Here is a 12,421-nt window from a genome sequence, read left to right on the forward strand (position 1 = left end):
CATCAGAAAAAAGTCCATGCTAACCCTCATGTCACACTTCTACTTCTCTGTGCCCAGACTCACAGGCTTGCTCTGTCACTAATCCTCCGACTTCAGGGAAACTGTTGGGGGAATACGATGCTATTCACATGAGCAAAGGCATCACAGCCTGTCTCTTCAAAAGTTATTTTTCCTCTTTAAATCTGACATGTACCTAATTAATCTGGTATTTATAATCTTTAGAGCTGTGTAGTTTACTCCCAGCTACTAGTTGTAGTCCTTCTACTTCAATGATGAACTGCACAGGGGGACTGAAAAAAATTCAGCCAAAACATCCGTCGAGTAAAGCTTCGCTTCCCAAAAGAGAAAAACTTGACAAATCTGACAGGCTAGTGCAAAAGAAACATAGAAATCCCTACCAAAAATATGTGGGAGGGAACAGGAATTTGAAATAGGACTGCCTAATTCGGCTGCTAAATCAATGTAAGGAGCTCTGTAGGTCTGTGTGTGCGGGAGGGAGAAGGAGAGACAGACAGGGAGAGAGGAGCAGAGGGAGGGAGGGAGGGAGGGAGGGAAGAGGGAGGGAGAGCAATGTGCCTTTCACAGAGCTGGGAGCTTGATGGGAATGTTTGATTAGCTCCTCTCTGAAAGAGAAAAGGTGTCCAGGCCTCCCTCTGCTGCCTGCCTTTCCTTCTGTAGAATAATGTTGGCTGGACTTTGGGGTGCAGAAAAACTTGGAAAAAATAGCACTTTCATACTGTGTGGAGAAAAGGAATAAAAAGTTGCACACCTCAAGCAAGGTAATTCTGATGTCATTTCTCTGCTATGTTTATTTATGGGGGTGAGGGGGGAGTTGCTTTTTTGCCTGTTGATAATAGTTAAATATTTTCACTGCTAAGAAACTGTAGGGACATAATTTTTTGTTTAGCATTCCAGCTGTGTGCATAGGATCAAAGACCTAAGAAGATGAAGACATAGATGTAGAATGAAACTGTACTTTAAATTATATATACTTTATTAAGTATTTATAAAAACATTAAACCCCTACTGTTAAAGTGGACACATATACTCGCTGCCTGAACAGCAAGCGCTTAATTATTTGATAAAGAATAGTGTATATTAGTCACACACCAATAGGCATATATATGCCAACTGTTCAAATAGTGTGTAATAGGTAATGCAACTTGTTCCCTAGGTTTAAAACAGTTTTGCTTTTAAGACTTTTTGTCTCTTTGATCAATAGGAAGGTGTGTGTTGTATCATTAATCAGCACTACCTGACACTGGGGAACACTAATCCCCAAGATACAGAATGGAAAATGGTATTATTCCAGTGATATGTATTTATATGGTGTGAACTCCCTTGCTAGATGATAGATAAAGATGTAAGAACAGTACAGTAGCCTAGATGCTATATAACCTTTTGTGCTGAGTGCTTGTTTTGCTAGTGAGGTTCCAAAAATGAATAGCATTGTCAAGCCTGCCACAGCCATTCAGCTCTCTGCGGAGAGATTAGAGTCTTGATAAGTCTCTTCAAAATGTGATTTCTCTCAGACTAGTACAAACATGAACCAAATGCCCCAAGCAAACTTTGAACCCCAGTAAATATTTTGTTCCTAGAGTTTATGGGAACTACACCACATTCAGAGCAATAAAAGAATTACAGATTACAAAGGCAGATCCTCCTTGGAGCACATTCTTTTTCCTCTAACCTCTCCAAAATTTAAACAAAACTCCCAAAACCAAGTGAGCACACACAGATAAAAAGCAGTTTAGATGGCTTTAAAAATACATTTGACTGAGAACAGTAATGGAGTCATATATGTTTATAGTTTGTATTTTACCTCATATATCCTAAAGTTAAAAACACCTTGTATTTGACTACGTTCAAAGAATATCTCTGGGGTTTTTGTATCTGTACTACCATTTCTTCAGACTTTATTCAGTTCATCACTTGAATGACAATCATGGCTGTAAGACTGGTCTCTTTCAGAGATGCAAGGAGAACTCAAGCAAAAATAACTGCATTACACACACACACATTACTTTTGGAATATTAAATTAGTGTCTTATTTTAAACAGACTTATTTTGCTTGCATATTTTTTCTAATCCTTTGAGTTGCTGGGGTTGTTCTCACTGGGATTACAGAAAAGACTTCCTGTCTTTCTGTTATGCAAGACATAAGAAATATTTTTTTAAAAAAAGAAACCTCGACTGTCCTACCAATAAATCTGAATATTGCTTTGTTTTTCCACCTGTAGTAGGAATGTTATGTTCTTAACTTGCTTACCACTTTATGTAAGACACTTCTTTTCCTAGTAATATTCTTACACATGACTTGCAATTGACTGGTTGAATCGAGTAGTTTTACTAGCTAAACCAGGTTTCCTCACACTTGGGATGCAAGAAAGGTACCCCATATGGATTCTCTTCTGTCTAATAAGAATGAAATCCTACCAAAGTCTTTCCTTTAGTGGAGACATTATCAAGGTGTTCCCTCTTCACTCAGCTACTTACTTACTTACTTTCAAAGAAGTAGTAGGAAGTTAATTTTTACACTTCTTGTTGTCACACTTGATTAATTGGAATATTTCTAAAAAGAGACTACCTGAGCTACAGTATGAACACAGAAACTGGAAAAACAGACTAATTATTTCACGTGAAACAACAGAATTATTTATTATTTCTGGCCATTGCTTTTTAGAAAACACTGCTAAAAATAAACGTGAAGTTTACATAACAGCGGCATCAAAGACTTGACTGTACCTGGTCTGCCTGGAGAATTTTTAACTTTTTCTTTTTCACCTCTGAGCCACAAATAAAGCTCTAGACAGCAAATACTGCCCAGTAGCTTTACATGCTAACCCAAGGCTCGGGACATGCATGTTTAAGTCTCTGTTTTACCAAAAGTCTCCTACATGATGATAGGTAAGTTATTTGGGGCACCTGGCTGAAACAAGCAATCAAAGTGATAGCTCAGTTTTACCATCTGCAGCTACGACTGTATTCCTCCTCCAATGTAACACGTTGGCTAAACACATAGAAAAAAAACGCTGTGGCACTCATAGGCACCAACTCTCTGAACACAGAGGGACTGGCATGGGCAGGTGCCGGAGCAGTGAGGTGCGTGTTGGCCCACTGCAACGGGCTGGGGAAGCACCATCTTTCCTGGATGGGTGGTGAAAAGCAATAGTCTAGGATTTCCTGACAGCCCTGGGGGATGTGCTGGCCCGCTGAAGCTTGGAGTCCACCAGGACTCCTCCAGGGTGCTGCAGCAGCAGCTGAGGTTTAAACCTCCCATTCAGGGCTCAGAAAGTGGACCCTAAACAGGTAGTATGTCCTTCCCTCTGAATGCCCATCCGTCATACAGGTATCATTGGTCTGCGCTGGAAAGCAGAAACACAAAACAAAAATAAATGAAAACCTAGAGTTTGGGGTTTTTTTTAAGGAGAGAAAAATAACAGCCATAGTATGTGTTGTATCTAAAGCCAGGGAGGATGGAGCTACAGCAGTCACAGCTCTGCCCTCGTCACCTTTCTCCTGTGGAGTAGTTTTTAAGGCCGGAGTCAGAGAGCAAAATAGGTGCTTAGCACCTACTTAGAGCACTTCGATTCCTCTTTTGAACTTGCCGGGGCACAAGGAGCCCCCTTGTCCCAGCGCTGGCCTGGGGTGCCTGCGCTAGAACTCAGCTGGGCCCTGGGACAATGCAGCCCCTGTTCTGCACCAGGCTGTCGCACAGAGGCTATAATTATCTCTCTTCTAATGACCAGCCAGGCAAGATAACAGTTTTTATGCTATGTTTAGAAAACAATGTCTTACTACAAATTGGTGGTTCATTCGCGTGTAAAAGAGCCTCTCTAACAGCCCTGGAGCAGCTGCCACTCTTTCGCATCCCAGTTCCTTTCTTTGCCGCACATTTCACACTTGGAAAACTTGGGTGAATGCTGCGCAGGGAGCGCAGCCTCCCCCTGCCACAGAAGAGGCTCGGAGAGCCGCAGAAGTGCCCAGAAAGTCTGTAGCCGCTTAGATTGTATCTCTATTAGTAAATTAAACTCTGACTGTCTGGCTCACGACAGCCTGCATCGCCCTCGTGAACTCTCTCAGCCCCCGACCCCAAGGGTCTGCGGGCGCTGCTGTCAGCACTACGGAGGGCAGCAGCCAGACTGCCTTTTACTGACTCCTGATAATGCCCTGCAGAAGGCAAACTGCTGCAAAAAGTGGGATGTGAAGGGACTTGCTGCAGATAAAACAGGAGCATGTATTACTGATGAGCTTTTCTTTCAGTGCTGTGGCCCACAGACAAGTCGGGGGTCTACTGAAATTATGTAGGCTCCTAAGGCATCGATGGGGTAGCTATGTTGGCCAGCTGCGATTGCAGCCTGTGTGGATATATCTGACCCTCGCAAACACCGGGAGGTATCAGAATTGGGCAGTCCTGACAGCATGGCACTCACAGGTTAGCTACCTGAGTATTTGCTCTGGGCTCTGCAAACATTTTGCACCAAACTCCGGGCTGGGGCAGCTGCACATTTAGTGGTGTCTGAGGGCTGCTCCCACATCCTTGGCTGGTGCCTTGCCAGCAGAGGACCAGCGCCCGCTCCCTCTTTCTGCAGCCGGCTCATCCTCACCTCTCTTGCCACCTTCTCGGAGCTGTTATCTCTGCTCTCCTCCACAGCAGAACGTGGCTGGGTCGCCTTGAGCTGCCTTTCCTATTCAGGCTCATTTTTCAACAAATGAGCCCTGGAAAAAAAACCAGAAAATGTTGATCAGAAGGAAAATTTCCCAATAACTTGGAGCCAGCAATATTGCTCATGAAAATGTATTTTAATTAAAAAAAAATAACACCATCTGCAGCTTTTGCTTTCCCTTTTGAAGCAGAGCACCTAAATCTATAGCTCATAGCCCAAACTGGAAACACATTTGCGTTCGGAAGACTATTTATAACTACCTCTGCTTCATTCACATCACCTAGGTTTAAGCAGTTATTAACCTGACAAATCTTACTGTCATGACTGAACTGGCTTTCTAGCACCCATTAAGTCCATCCTACCTGTGCTTTATCTCCAGAGCTTCAGAGTGCATTAAGAGGTCCGTGGCACATTAAGAACACGATCTGTGTCAGTTATCCATAATGTGTCTCATTCTACAGGACATCCCATAGACACAAGATATAAAAAATACTTGCAAGATCAACTTGCGTTTCCAAACTGTTTTTCAGCCTGTCACCTTATAAAATAGCTTTGTAAATGTAACACATGTAACACAGCAGCCAAGAGACTCTCAGCTGGCAGCTGGTTTCATATGAAAAAAAGCACATAATTGCCAAGTGACAGTTTTACATGTGCCAAAATTTCTGGGAAAATTCTGAATGATTTTGTGTAGCTTCATGCAGTCCTTTAATGTCCCCACCAGGATGAGTTGGGGATTTCCAACACCTCCAGGTTTGTACATAGAACAGTGGAAATTTTTACCTCTCTAAAATCACTTATTTACAGGGAAGTTTGGACGTGGCCACCTCTGTGCCTCTGGATCTCCCTGCCAGGTTCTTTTAGGGATTCAGAAGGCTTCATTCTTTTTATTTTCCCCAACTACATAGTTTACCCTTGAGTCTGTAGAACAAGGGTAAGACATAGAGGAAAGCTGGCAGGAGTACTGTGTATCCTGGCCCTGGTCACCTTCAGTGAGTCAGAGTTACGAAAGGGTAACGGCTCCATGACTTCAGAGGCTATTTTCACAGCTGCCAGCCAGCCAAGAAAGATGGGACCCCATCCTGCTCACCTTGGTGGGACCCCATCTTTCTCAACTCTCTTGCAAAGCATCTGCAGAACTCCAGCATTTTGTTCTCCTGGGCTTGGTGGCAGAAGTTTTTGGACATGAAGCATATGAAGAAAGAGAGGCTGTTTGGAAATGACGCTAAGTGGGAAGGAGGGGAGTGTCCAGATGAGGGAGCGGAAAGATTAGAGAAGTTTAGAGTAGTTGTAATGGAACAATTTGGTACAAATGGGATTGCCTGCAAGACATCACACAAGTCAGACAAGTCTTCTTTCACCCTGCTTTGTGGACAGTCTTTCCACCAAACTGCATCTCAAAATAAGTGGTAATTTGGGATGTAAAGTGTCAGGCTTCCATGGTCTACATCTTCTATTCTCAATGGTGAAATCTGTGTGTAGAAAGAAATACGCAAGTTAAGCAATAATTAGATTTGAAGTAGAAGCTTGTATGGTAATCTCCTAAAGCCAAAATTCAGAACAAACTTCCTGAGCATGGAAGTGGATTATGCAATATTGAGGTCTGCAGGCTCAGTTTTGTTTTAAAAACAAAAGACCATAAATTACAAGTTCCTGCTCCCAGTCCATGTGATAAGCTCAGTTTTCCTTTCTGATCATGGGATCTCAGAAGCAGAATCCTGTGATTCATCTCTATGTTGAAACAGCATGTTTTAAAAGCTTCTAATACGCAAAATTAGTAAATCAGTGTCAGCCTGGTCCTGAGACACGTTTCTCAACAATTTCTGGCTGCACATACACTGTCACAGTATCTGAGACCAGGCTCTGGGAGCCACTTTCTCTGCCACCATGTTTTCTAGCTTTTCAAGTCCCCTCCAGGGCACTCAGATATTGAGGGATGTAGTTTTGGAAGCATAGCCATCCCTCATGTTGTCTGCATGACCCTTATGCTAGAGAGCCCACTCCCGCCAGTTGTCAAGAGCTGCCAACACACATGCTGTAAGGCTGCACAGCTTGGCCCACATTATGTCAGGTCTCTCACCAGCACCTCCACCAACAGCATGTCTTCAGAGACCCAGCACTACCCATAATAGCCTCATTTATAATGTTGGCACCCATGCAAACCCATAGCTCACTTTCATCCCAAAAGCAGCATGGAGTCCTGAGATGTCTTCTGTAGCCATTAAAAAATGGGAACAGTATTCACAGGTCCACAGTTTTCAAATGGCTCCCCACAACAGCCACATCTGGTGAGACATCTCAGCTTGAATGTGTCAGTTGGGTTATGGGTGGGCTGCAGACCAGCACCAGGCGGGAAGGGTACAACTGAAACAGCCTGTAGCAAAGCCAAAGCAGCAATGAACACTAGCTGGGGAGGTCAGCCTGCCGCAGTAACGAGGCATAAGGTTCCATCCTCATTGCAGCCTTTCACCATGAGACCTTGAGGAGCAGGACTTGCCTCTGACCCAGGAGCAGGAGACGGGACAGGCTTCCAAATCCAAAGATCTCTCTGCAAACGACAGCAGAGAAGCATCCAGCTTATCCACAGAAATATTGGTAGACTCTGCCTAAAGACTAGACTAGGCTAAAGACTAGCCTTCGATGTTCTCTGTGAGGAGTATGAGAAAGCGCAGGTCTAGTGAGGAGCCTTAGGAGCCCCTCATGGCTCAGATCAGCAGGACAGGAATGCCACCTCCAGTAGGAGATCCAGATGTGCCTTTTGCACCTGGCTACCACAACAGCTCATGCATATCCTGAGCATCCAGGTGGCACCTCTATATCCCATGCCCAAGGAAGGGGAGAGCCTGGGCTCCACCTGCAGGGCGTGGGTGGGGTGGCCACGCACCATGTCCTGGGATGTGGGGTTGGGCATCCTGCCCCTCAGCAGCCGACCCTGCAAGGAGGCAAAGGATTTGGAGGTCCCAGCAAAGCAGCACTAGAAGATGACTGAGGGCCATAAGGTGTTTTGGGTTTGTTTCCTGATTTGCCTTTTGTAGCAACCACCTTTGTAGCACAGGTCGGTCTTTTCTAAACTAAACGTATCAGAGAGGTATCAGAGAGCTGGAGGGAAAGGTTCCCAAGCAGGAAAATGCAGTTAGTCAGGAAGAAATAATTTTTTTTTAAAAGTACAAAATATATAAAGGGAAAACATTAAGCAGTGCAAGGAGCATGCGACTATCATTTTTACAGAGAACTATAATGCAAATTGAAACTACTTTCTTAACTTTGTTTCACTGGTTCCCACCACAGAAGCAGTTTTGAGCCTAGCTTTTCAAAATGCTTTCTACAGCTTCCCCGGTGCCTCCTGATTTGCTGAAGATATTTTGTATAAGATGCTTCCTTGATCAAGTTGTCATTACTAGACATTGATGAATTTCACCACTTACTGCCTTATATCAAACCAGTGCCACATGCCAGGGTAGTTCCAGATACTATTTTAAAATTACATATATTTTCTGAATCCTTATCCAACCAGTCCATGGCTTTGGCATGAGGCATCAATAGTCATACTGACTGCATGAGATGAGATATTGAATTGATAAAAGTTTTCTGTGAGATAACGTGTAAATTTACTAACATGCTCAAGGATCGGTTTTGCTTTTGACCTAGACATATAACTCACTTTTGTAGTAAAGGGATACATGTAGCTTTAATAAGCAAAGCCTAAACATCCTAAAGTTTTGCTAAATTTCTGCTTCTAAGTTCTACCAAAAAAAAAAAAAAAAAGGTGTCAAGTTTTGTTTGAACATGCTACAGAAATTCCAAAAACCATCCCCAGGGTGATGTGCAGTTTCTTCAGTGCCTTTAACACAAATTCTTCACTTTTAGACCAAATATGTACCTTCGGGGGAATTCTGACACACTACAATAATTCTTAGTTTGCAGGCAGTGCAAATAGCATGGTTAGTCAGTGCTCTTTTCATTGTGCATCCAACCTGATAAACCAAGTATTACACTTTAAAAAGTCACTTTGACTTGTTAAAACCATGTGTTGGAAATAGAAAATGTGCATTTTCTAAAAATTGAAAGAAATGTGGCCACAAATCTCAAGCCACAAAGCTAGCACAGCCCTGAGGCACTGCTGAATTGCAGGTACTTCCCTTTGCCCTTAGTTTCTTGGGGAAATGGCAGTGCCAGGGATTGATGGTACCTGGCTGGGATCTGACTGATGTTAAGCAGAGGTAGTTAAATTATAAAAAGGAAATAAGTTCTCTGCTATAGTGAGCAAGCTCCAGTGCACAGAGGGAGCATGGGCTTGAGCCTGGGAGCAAGGGGGGCAGATACATGAGCAGACAAGAGCCGTGGTGGGGAGGAGGATGGAGGGAGGGAGCTGTCTGGACACGGATTCACAGGTTTGAGCTAACAGTGATTCCCAGTGAGCCATAAAAGCTGCACATCAAAATGAAAAAAGTTAATGCATAATACATTAACAGAAACTGGGAAAGTACAGTGTAGACCCTCATAGAAATCATCATCTGGATAGTCCAAATTATATTTTCTCTGTGAGTGGGTGATATATTCTAAATGTACCTCTTCCTTCACTGGAAGGGGCATGTCAGACCGGGATAATTGATGGTTATCTTGCTGAGACAGATGAAAAAGTATAATCATTGCAGTTTTATTTAGGCTCTGAGAAAGGTCCAGCAAGTTAAATCATAGTATAGTTTTAAATAAATTACCTTCTTCTGAAAGAGCTCTGTGGAAAGTACAAAAATCATTCGTCACTGTTACTTCAACCTTATATTGGTTTAATTTCAGGGCTTTGCATGAACACAAAATGAGTAGTCCAGGGCTGCTTGGGTGTTTTTATTTGGTCTAAATTGCTGGGTATAGCATCTTTTCATTATACCTACCTGAACGGAGCTATTTTGGACTAAATTCTTCTTGCAAATCTGCATATAAACATTTCTTAAAGCAGCTCTGAAAAAAGGACTCCTGTGCCCAAAGTGCAACTTGGGTAGAATTTAGACCTCTGAATCCACCCATAGCTCACTTCAATGACTTGAGAGTGAATTGACAGGTACCACGTGAGAGGTACTGGCTACCAGCAGTTCCCCTAGCCCTCTCCTGAGCCAGGGACATCATGGAACAGAGTAGGCACCATTTAAAACATAATGTGGCAGCCACAACAATCAAAGCTTTTGTAATAAGAAGCAAGTGGTGAGAGCCCTTAATCAGGGATAACTGTATCAGGGCTGCCCGTGGCCTCAGAGAGTTTGAATCCATGTTTCCTTCATCACCAAAGAGGTTCCCCCATCATAAGACTCCAGGGCACAAAAGATTGGGATATCCCCCATTCTCCGTGATGAAGCAGGACCCCTGTGCAACCAGGAATGCCAAACGTGGGGTCAGAAAGAGAGCAAATGAGAAGGGGCCTGACTTGCTGTTTGCCTCGGAGCATAGCAGAGCCAGTCTCTGGCTTTGCTCCTGGAAGAAGCATACATTTCAGAGTAGCCCATTACTGCATAAAAAGTAGAGTGAGTCCAGGGAGAGGGAAGGTCCTAGGACCCTATGTCCTCTTCCCCATCTGAATGTCCAAACCACAGGGCTGCAGCAAGGCTGCGGGGGCATCTGCACATCTCTTAGCATCCCAGACACACAGTGGTCTAGTTTCAGTAGAGAGGGGAGAATGTGCCCAGGCATCCCTAGTACCCTTGGGGATGGCACCCTCGCTCTCAAAAAGAATCTCTTCAATCACTTTGTAGAGGGCCTGCAGGAGGTGAGGCCTCTGCTCTCTCCAGAATCATTTTGAACTCTTGGGGCTTCTCGAAGCAGAGGCTGTAACCTCTGACCACCTCTGAGCTAACACTGCTGTGCACGGGTAGCCAGGGTCTTTCAGGCCACACGGGGAAACTTTCCATGTTTTGTTTGTTAGGGGCAATAGGCCTACACCCGTTTCAGGCAGTTCACAGACCACCCAGCAGGCTAAACAGCCCAACCGGCCTGTAGTTACCGCACACTGACACCAGCAAGCCAAGCCAGCCAGATGAACTTTGAGAAGCAGGGCCAACAGCTACCCTTGTATAGCAATATGGTGTAAACCAGCACGTGTTCAAGAAACGGAGCACTGTCCAAGCCCTCAGCACCCATCTCTGAAGCAAAAGGCCTACAAGGCCAGGAAAAATGGCAAAAGCCATTCCCCTGCTGTCAAAGGGGTCGCTGCTGGGAGGGTGGAAGACCACCACTGACCAGGTGTGGGATTCATGTGGCCACAGAAAACAGCTGACAAATGGTCTGTAGCTACTGCTTAGGTAGCAAAGGAAATTACTCAAAATTAATAGCCCTGACTGTAATCCTAATGCTAGCTGTGTATGTTAATGCAAAGACTCTTTAAGGCAAAAGCACAAGCTGTCCCCAGGCTCAGAAACTCGTTTAGCAGTGGCTTGGTTGTTCATTTTTTTAAACACACAATTGCCTGATGTGCAACGTCTGATACTTCTGACAACTCCTGCACTACAAAGGAAAGGCCTGCAGCCATAAAAGCCTGAGTTTCCTTGTCAGCTCTTTCTGAGGCGCTGGATAATTAAGCAGAGTGCATCATGGTGCTCCGAAGCTTGGCACTGCCTCCAGGAAGCATTTTGGGGTTCTCAGGCCTGGTTCCACCTACCTCCGGCTGTCTGGCCAAAATGGATTGCAACCACAGCAGAGGCTCCTCTAAAAGCTGAAGAAGGTTGAAGAATGCATATGGTACAGGAAACCCTGAATTTCTTATTGACACTTCCCTCAAACAGTGTGGGCAATTCATTTCTTTTCTTCTCTTTGATATGATAAAATGTATGATGTCCTACCTTTGCAGATGGTGCTAGTACAGACATTAGCTTTCTTTTGGTTCAATTATAGCAAGCCCCTTGCAATTTCCTTCATATAGGAAAGAAAACAGGTGAGCTTTCACTTACCTTTTTTATAGCAGAAGGTGATGAGGTCTGTGATATTTTTTAATTCCTGGATGCATATATTCTATTTCAGACCACTTAAAGAGTAAAGTCCAGCATCCCACGCAAACAAGCTCACCCTTGCAAAATAGTACGTTGGATCTTACCTTTTGTGATCTGGCCTGGGATACCTACAGGGCAATCTAAGCCTCTGAAATGAAATATAGTTATCAACTCAGCTTTTCTGGCTCAGCAGAACTCATTACCTGCCTTTTTAAAATAAACAGCCACTTAGATTATTTTTTTTTAATGTACAGACTTCAGAGCGACACAGTGCACTGAGGGTACATCATTCCTTTACTCTGACAAGAAAGGGGGTGAAACTAAATCACACGTGGCAAGTGTTAGCCATATTACTTACTGTGCACCAAAAGGAACAGCTATTGCACTGCCGAGCAAGGTACAATACCACAGGGACAGAGTATGAGCATGAAACAAAGAAAGAGTTAAACAATTCTTTTAAAAGAGATGAAAGAAAACAAAAAAGAAATCTAAAATGTTTTATTCTAGAAGATGATGATCAGCTCTTGTTTATCCAAACCAGTTTACTCACACCTACACCAAGCCCACTTGATTTTCCCATAAAGGGCACATATTTAACTCAGCCCACAGTGCTTACAGATCATGTTGTTAACTCCACGCTACTTGCTCAGATAGCTTTCAAACAAAGTCCACTTCTGTTTTTTTATGGTGCCAGTGCTTCTGCGATATTACAGCCCCTTGAGAAGGGGAACAATAACACACACTATTGTGATAAAAAGAGAGTACACAAATTCTGCAGCA

The 12,421-nt window shown here is 43.7% G+C and overlaps 1 protein-coding gene across 3 annotated transcripts in view; it reads left to right on the top strand.

The window, feature by feature from the left end:
- The first annotated feature begins 588 nt into the window (after positions 1-588).
- The window catches only part of VIT (vitrin), a 57,310-nt gene continuing 45,477 nt past the window's right edge, over positions 589-12,421 (top strand). For all 3 annotated transcript variants that reach the window (XM_075043086.1, XM_075043087.1, XM_075043088.1), the window contains exon 1: positions 589-779. The gene's annotated coding sequence lies outside the window, so the exon portion shown is untranslated. The remainder of the gene's footprint in view (positions 780-12,421) is intronic.

Source organism: Buteo buteo, chromosome 12 (genome assembly GCF_964188355.1).
Source record: "Buteo buteo chromosome 12, bButBut1.hap1.1, whole genome shotgun sequence".
NCBI lineage: Eukaryota > Metazoa > Chordata > Aves > Accipitriformes > Accipitridae > Buteo > Buteo buteo.